An 8,487-nucleotide genomic window follows, 5' to 3' on the forward strand; every position below is an offset into this window, starting at 1 on the left:
GAACCAAGTATCAGAAGGGGAAAGGATGGTAGACACATGGGACTGTGTTTTGAAATACATTTGGAAGAAGCTAATTTCTTCAGAAAGCTATGAAAACAAAAATCTAGGTGCTTACAAATCTGCAGCCAGGAGAGGGAAGGAAGAACAATGTCATTTCGTAAACCTCAGAGACCTGATTTTTTAATTTACCATTTTTAGGAGTGGAGAAGGTTGTGAAGCTTAGTATTACCTTCTCCTGAGAACTGTAGGAAACACAAGTGCAGAAATTATTATGCAAAGAATAAGAAGCACGGGTTTTTCAAACATGCTTGCATGCTAAAAGCGAGCACATGCAAAGTCTGAGCTTGGACACAGTCACCAGGATACAGCCACAGGCTGGTTTGTAGATGGTTTAGACAATGCAGCTGTTTACTAAGAATCTGTTCTGTTGCTTTGGGCAAGTGATAGACATTTGGATCCTTTGCACCTGATCTTTGGATGAGTAACATTACTGTGGGTGCTTTCCTGTAAAATGTGATCAAAAGCCGAGAAACTTGGTTGTTCAGATACTATTGTGAAATGTGTATATTAGTCAAAAGATTATATTGGATTTATGCATCGCCCACCACAAGAATGGTAATATAAAGATAAAAGATCCCAGTATTCCAATAGTCTAGGAAGTGCTGGTATGTCTCTCCAAAGTGTCATAAGGCCTATTAGCATACACAAACCCATTTTTAACCACTGCAAAGTGTGTGTTTATTTCTTTTCATCAAGACTGCTTAAATATTGGAAGTTACAGTTTTTCCCTTGTAATATAACTTGCTAAAAGAAGTGTAATTGAATTGTTACTTATATAATTGATTATAATCACACTTAACAATCTGTGTTGCAAAAGATAATGGCTGTGGAAGTCAAAAGGCGTTTGCACAGAAGTTTAGTTGGGTGATAAATGACTTCCTGTGTGAGATGATACACAAAAGCTGCAAATACTGCCCCATCTTTATAAAGACTTGGAAAACTCTGGTTTAGCTGCAGGAGAAGAAAAAAGAGGAAAAGAATTTTCTGTGTATTTTCTTTTGATGTTGAATAGGACAATACTTTGGAATGTGATTGCAAAAATTAAAAAAGTCCCTTAAAATGCCGTAGAAACTAGTAATTGTTTAGGTAGTTTAATTTTCAGTTCTTATAGTATCAGAACGCCTCAAAATTGCTCATAAAAATATGTTTGATTCATTGATGGATGGTGTTAAAGGACATAAGGCATCAGTAGAGAATCTATCAGGCTTTGTTTATATCATAGAACCTTACATTTTACTGAATTACTGCTGAACTGAGCCCAGTGGCTTCCATTTCGCTGAGACATAACTTGTGTTTGGCAAGAGCAGAAAGTATCCTCACAGTACCCATTTCAAATTATGGAATTATTAGTTTCCTTATTATATAGATGGGACATAGAGTAGTTCAGGGAACCACTGGAAGGTCTTTCTGGATCCTGCATGCTCTACCAGGAGACTATTTTCTTGGGGAAAAAAATAACCAACACAACACTACAGGAATCTTAAGGTCTCAGTAACTCCTTCCCCATAAAACTGACTCCTCTGACACTAGTGGTGATAATGAGAATTTGACGATTGTTCTGTGGCTTGTGTGCTATTTTCAGTCCTGGCTGGAACACATTAAAAAGCTGTTTTGAAGATAAAGGATACATTACTGTGATCACACTAGCAGAAAAGTTCAAAATCTGTCCTTGCTCTCTAAAAGCACCGAGCTGCCTGAGGAAAACTGATGTGCTAGCATAGGCAAAATTACCCAAACCATGTGCTAGCAGTAAAATTTACATTGTCTTGCTCGCATATGAAGATGTAAGATTGTCAGTTGTAAATACTTTTTTAGAAATGAAGTATCAAAATCCAAATCACAATTGTTACTGTGGTCAGAGTTTTTAGAAACAAATACCATGGCTTGTGAGCTTCTAGGGACATCATGGCTATGTGCATAAATGTATGGACATTGCTGTCTGCAAACAATCACAGATTTCAGCTTCTCAATTCAGAAATTTTGGTCTGTCAAATTAGTCCAGTTCAACTTCACCATGGAAAACAAATCTATATACTAGTCACCAGACCTATAGCTGTCATTTCAGGACAAAAGGAAGTGGTCACAAGATGTGCCAGGGGAGGTTTAGATTAGATACTAGAAGAAACTTCTTCACTGAAAAGGTAATTAAACACTGAAATAGGTTGCTCAAGAGAGATGGTTGAATCACCATCCTTGCAGGTTAAAAGATACATAGATATGGTGCTTAGGAACATGGTTTAAGCACTGAACTTGGTAGTATTAGGTTAATGGTTGGTAGAGTTAGGTTATGGTTGGACTACATATTAAAGGTCTTTTCCAACCAGAATGATTATGTGATTCTGTGATCAGGTGGACAATGTCTCTCGCACAAGACTCTGGCGAGGGAAGGCTTCCAGTAAGAAGAGCAGTTGGGGCCACCCTCCACTGGCAAAGGGCAAAGTCTAGCTGTGTGTACACAAGCACTTCTCTGTCACACACCCTGGAGGCTGTAGAATGGACCTCACCTGTTTTAGCTGAGAGCATAAATGTACCGTAAGTCGGTGGTTCCATACCCATTAGTACTGGATCCTTGTGCGCCGATCACCAGGCCGTATAAATTTCACCCGGGGGCAAAACTACATCTCTCTTACATTAACAGGGCATCCATTGTGGAAATTATACTGACATGGTTCTTTGTGCTAGGCAATACCTGAGCTGATGCTGGAATGCAACTGGAGGATGATTCCTTGTATAACATGAATGGTGTTGATACAAAAGTAATCTGTCAAATATTTAAAAAAAAAATCTGAACTGGTCAAATTTATTTCTACAAGCACAGCTCTGCATCACTGGTACTCAGGAGCTTTAACACCAGGGTAACTGTGCTGCTGAGGCACAACCTTAGTTGCAGAGTTAACAACATTGAGAGCAGTGCTGCAGTGCAGTTGGTAGCACCTATGCATGCATAGAAGACCTTTTTCAATATTGCTGTTATTGAGAACTTCAAAAGAATGGAGGCATTTGAAAGACTTCCCAGAAAATACATGTCCTTTTCAGCTGGCAGCCCAGTTGTTTGTCTAAGTAGTCTGTGAATTAAGTAATTTGACAACCATTGAAAGGTTTATTTTTCTGAAACAATTGTGTTATTGCTCTCTCCTTTTTAAATTTCACCTGTACAACTAACCCAGAAATTCAGTGCAGACATACCAACACACAGAGACCAGACAGCAGCTACACCAGGTATACTGTGAGGATGCTGGAACTACCATAGAATGGGCTTATAAAAGACTGGGAAAGGGTTAAGAAGATTGTTCTTTCTTATTTGCTTTTTAGGACGCTTAATTACGTTCATGGGGAAAGAGGGAGCTTGGATCTCAGTCATTTCACGTCACAGAAGAATAGTGTAGGGGAGGTCAAGCTGAGGTATAGCATCATGTGTTACAAGGCAGTTGCATGATCCAGTATCTAATTTATTAAGATACTGGGCAGATTGGGCAATCTGCTTTTCTAAGCGTGTTGCAACTGTCAGTTTGGTTTGGTACTTCTCCATCTTTTTGTCTAATGCTGTGCTGCAGTGCAGGGTGGTGGGAAGAGACTAGACTGTCTGGCTGTGGCCACCGTGTCACGGCACCTTTCCCTTTCAGGGGGCACATGAGATGTGTTTCCCAGCGGGCCTGGGCAGCACCGACGGGCCACGGAGCACCTGTGTGAGCAGGGAGCTGGGTGAGGCCGTGGCCACGTGCGATGCCCCCGCAGCGCCAGGGGTGCAGTCATTCTGCGAAGCAGGGTCACGTGTGCCGGTGTGCTGTGCCCACCTGCCTGTCAGATCCACCCCCCTTAAATCCCATCTCTGTTTTGTGTATAGATCCTGACAGAATAGCTCAAGTACACTGTGTACAGTCAGAGGAAAAGTATTGATTTTGCTGTACCTGAGTAGAATTCTTAACAGAAAAACAAACCGTATGTTGGTAACTTGTGGGGTTTTTTTCTCTTTCTACTTTTGTGTGTGGGTTTCTGTACTCACCATGTAGTATTTGATCCATGTGAAGTACAGAGTTAGAGCTTGATTTTTAAGATAAGCATAAGGCAGGCTCTGATCTGTTCAGGCAGAATTGCAGAACCACTAAATAATTTTGTGTGTGTTTTGTTGCCTGTATTTAATTGAAGTGCTAAATAATAATTTCCTTCCTACCTAAAAATCAGTGAATCAAATGGGCAGTTATTACTTTTTTTCTGGGGCAATTATCAGGATCTGTACCCTACTACATCAGTATTACTAAAAAGGCTAAAAATTTATTTTATCCACAGTTCACCCTTGCCCTATCCAAAATATATCTTTATTTGTTTTGAGGATGTTGCTGTTAATTACATTTATGAAAACATTATTTTAATAATAGGTATAGAATACATTGGTTTTGTTACAAATTATATTGTTATGAAAACAGTTTCAGCATTATTAACACAGGCACTATCAATACTTACAAGCCCAATAGTGATAAAGCAGCTTCTGGATGCTCTATGACTGCAAGCATTAAATGCTCTCTACTTTAGAGTCATTAATCCCTACTTTCTTTGAATACGTTTAATTAAAAAGTTCCATTTTCCAGTAATTGCTGTTTTTATATAACCCCAAAATGGAATTTTATTGAGACACAAGGTCTTTTATATAAACATCCATCTGTCCACAGTCTAACACAAGTTTTGTGGATTGGGCGAGAAGTGGGGAGATTACAGAAGACTCTGTGCCCCTGTAAGAACTGTGAACTTTTGTCCTCTGTTTAACAGCTCTGGAGGATTTTTGCTTTCATAATTTTGCTACCAAAGAAGGGAACTGCAGAATCAATAGAAGAGAAAATCATGGAACAATGGGTTTAGTGTCTAGTGGAGTTGCTTTATTAGTTTATAAGAAAAATCTCCTTCCTTATTCCTTTTTTCCTATGTCAAGCTCTGCATTGTGAAGTATCATCTGCTTCTTATATTGTTCCTTTCCATTTGAACATAAAATTAAGCAAACCTCAACTGCATATTTAAAAATGCATATCTATATATCTATGCTTCAGGCTGAGAGATATCACTAATAAAATTGAAAACATTTAGGTATTAGTAAGGCTGGCATTCAAAAGTAGGAAATAAATGCCTGGAAGTTTGTCAGCTTATTAATCATTCCATTTATAAGTAGTGTTTTTACTTTCATTGCTCTAACATCTAACCACAGTTCATTGGCTAAAGGCCAGGCTAGCTTTTGCACTGGCACATTACTATGCGGTGTAGTTCTGTACTTCTCTTCCATTTATTAATGCTGCAGACTTCCTACAATTTAGGCTAAAAATAGAACTGGTTATGTGAAAAACACTGCATTGATGCTTGAGCTGCAGTATAGAACAAGAGGATTTTATATGGATGGGAGAAGAGATTCATGGCACAGGAGAGCTAGCTGCTTATACTCTGGAAAAAGCTTTCTTTTTGCATGGTTGTAAATAAGATTAGAGTTGCTATGTACCCGTTCGTCTGAAGGATGAATCATAGTTGTGGTATTGCCTCAGTGTGATGAATCTTCATGTGTTTTTATTTTATCAAGGAAAGCTGATTTCTTGTACAAGGAAACATGAATATAGTGCAATGTGCACAAGCGAATTTGTAAAATCAAAGGTGAAGGTGTTGTTTTATTTTTCAATGTAAAGTGTCTTTGTCTCTGGCATCTGAAGTATCCCCAAAAATTATACACTAAACGAAAACTTCAACCATACCACTAAATTTTTAGGCTTGTATTTTGGCTAGGCATAGTCTCTCCTATTGTTCTCCTGTCAGTATCTTTAAGGCAGCATTTGCTGTCTCCAGACCACTTCACCATGAAAACATTCCTAAACTAATTTCCAAGTTGTAATACAGCTGCACTCAAAAAATTGTCAACATTCAAATGCAGTCTCTACACTCTTGATCTTTTTTATAATGCTGTGATTTGTTTTGGATCAGCAGGAGTTTGAACAAGACAAACAACATACCGGATTCTGAACCTAAGGGAGCTGCCAGGGACACAGGTGAAGAGTGATAGTAGATGCATTTCATAGTCAGAAAGAAAAGCGGCAAAACTGATAAGGTCTCATTGTTGCAGAAATAGAAAAAGCTAACAGTTTGCATATCAGAAATATCAGGTGTTAGGATTTGACTCAAAACTGCTGAATAGTAGCTTGTTTGCCTTTGGAGAAATAGAGAGGAAGGAAATGTCATGTAGCAACATCACACATGATAGTGATGGGAGATGGCAAATGGGGAAATAGACCTTTCCGATGCTGTTTCCTGAAGATACTGTTCAGACTGACTGTGATGGTGGGTTATTAAGGAATTCTGATTATTAAATATCTGCACTTGGCAAAGAATAAGAGAGGAACAAAGATCTTTTGAAGTGCATACCAGTTTCCAAAGTCACCCTTATTTGTTCTTAACTTGGTACCGTGTGAGAAATAAAACTGGAGATAGTATTAGGAACTGAGGCAATAATAATGATATGAGAATAAATTGTAAGCCTTATGATTTTTTAACTATCTGCAAAAAATGAAATTAAGAAAGCTTTCAAATGTCAGGTGCTTTGCACCAGGCCAGTGAAACAAGTTGAGGTAAAACAGCAGCTATTGAGTTCCTGTGTTGATTTGTAACATATGATAGGATGTAAAAAAGGAGAAATTATTTCACTGGACAAGGCTCCAGAGAATAATACTTGGTCCAAAGTGCTTAGCTGCTCCTCTTAATTACTACAGACGAGCCTTAACCCTCACATAATGGTGGAACTCCATCCAAATCCAGTATAGGCTGAAATCAATGTATCTGTTCTGATTTACATGAAAATTTAATCTTGTCCTAACAAGCTCTCTGAAATTGATACTCAATGCAATACCATGTGCAGTATAAAGGATCATATAATGCAGTCAACATGATGCACTTTGCAATATAATTTAACACTAATGTTAAATTAAATTACAAAGATAAATTTTATGGTCTCTCCTAAAATCATTCAAGACCTTGATTCTGATCTGAGCTGTGTAAGACACAAATCTTGCCTATTGATCATGGAAAATACATATCGTCGTGAGAGAAGGCTCACAGAATGTGATGGGCTGTACAAGACTCTGTTATGATACAGGCTTGTGATTTGATGTATTGATCCTTTTCTGCAGTTAGGATCTCTGCTCAAGGAGAAGGCTCAAGCAGGTCAACCTCATTGCAGAAAACACCAATCTCTATAGTTTGGATGAGGCCAGATTGCTCCAGGAGGTCCATAAGGAAGAATTAGATGGTGAATTACTCAGATTCTGGGTCTTCACGGCCTTCAGAACCAAGACTATCAGGAGGAAGATGAGACTTCTCTTGCAAGTTCTTTTCTTTTCATTAGCTGAAAATACATACAGCAATGGGATGCAGTTTGTCTCTGCCATTGGGATTCTGGGGATATCTACTTGTGTTATTGAAACCAACTGCCCTTACTTTGCCTGATTTGTGATCACGGGAAAAGGAAGGAAGCTAGATGACCTTCACTGTTCACTTGGTGTAGGAAGTATGAAGAGGCATGAGCCCAGCTGGTGCAAACAATATTAAAAATTCATAAGACTTCTGAGAGGCTGTTGAAGGAAGGATTTTTCAAAACATCTCTCCATTGTAAGTAGAGTAAATAGGAAAAAGAGCATTTAATGAAAGGACATTCTTTTAATGGCTGGGTAATGAGAGGTAGTTGTATTTAAATTTAAAATTATAGAGTTCTTGCAAAGAGTAAAAAAAAGTCTCTATTAAAAAACATTATTAAAACTTCAAAGCAAAAATACAAACAATAGAGCTCCTTTCTAAACTATAGATCTAAATAGAAAGGTTAAACAAAATCAGTAGGAACATAAGAAGATCTACTTTTTTTGAAGTCTGAGGGGAGAGGGTTATCAAATAGGTACAGCAATGACTGGGAGGCCTAAAACATTTTTTTAAATGCTTGAGAGTATTGTGAAACAGAATTCATTCCAGCACATGCTGTAATGATGAGCATACTGCCAAAGTGATAACTACATAACGCAGATGTCAAACTCGTCTCCACAAATGCAACTCCAGCATGAGTGCTTCCCTGCAGACGGGGAAAGGAGAGCACATCTGTCCACTTCAACATTCATTACATTGTGTCTCCAAGGTGCTTCACACCATTCATTACATATAAACTGAAGATGTCACTAAGACTGCTCACGTCCAGTGTAAGAAATGCTTATTTTGATACAATATGAATGCTAAGAAGGCCCTCAAATGAGGTTCTCCTCCAGGGAGGGCAAGCTCAGCTGTCTTCAAAGCATTTCAGCAGCAGTTCTGCAAGCACAAGGGGACATTTACAGGAATGTTCTTCTGGTTACAGAAATGTTGAACCCGGAGCCCTTTTACTAGTATGGGCACAATGCAAGGAGTGAGGAACCTGAAGTCCTG

General features: G+C 38.5%; 1 protein-coding gene across 3 annotated transcripts in view; it reads left to right on the forward strand.

Moving 5' to 3' along the window:
- Positions 1-8,487, forward strand: part of LDB2 (LIM domain binding 2) — a 219,975-nt gene that overhangs the window by 190,749 nt on the left and 20,739 nt on the right. The window lies entirely within an intron of this gene.

This window comes from Chaetura pelagica, unplaced genomic scaffold (assembly GCF_000747805.2).
Source record: "Chaetura pelagica isolate M959 unplaced genomic scaffold, ChaPel_1.0 scaffold147, whole genome shotgun sequence".
Taxonomy (NCBI): domain Eukaryota; kingdom Metazoa; phylum Chordata; class Aves; order Apodiformes; family Apodidae; genus Chaetura; species Chaetura pelagica.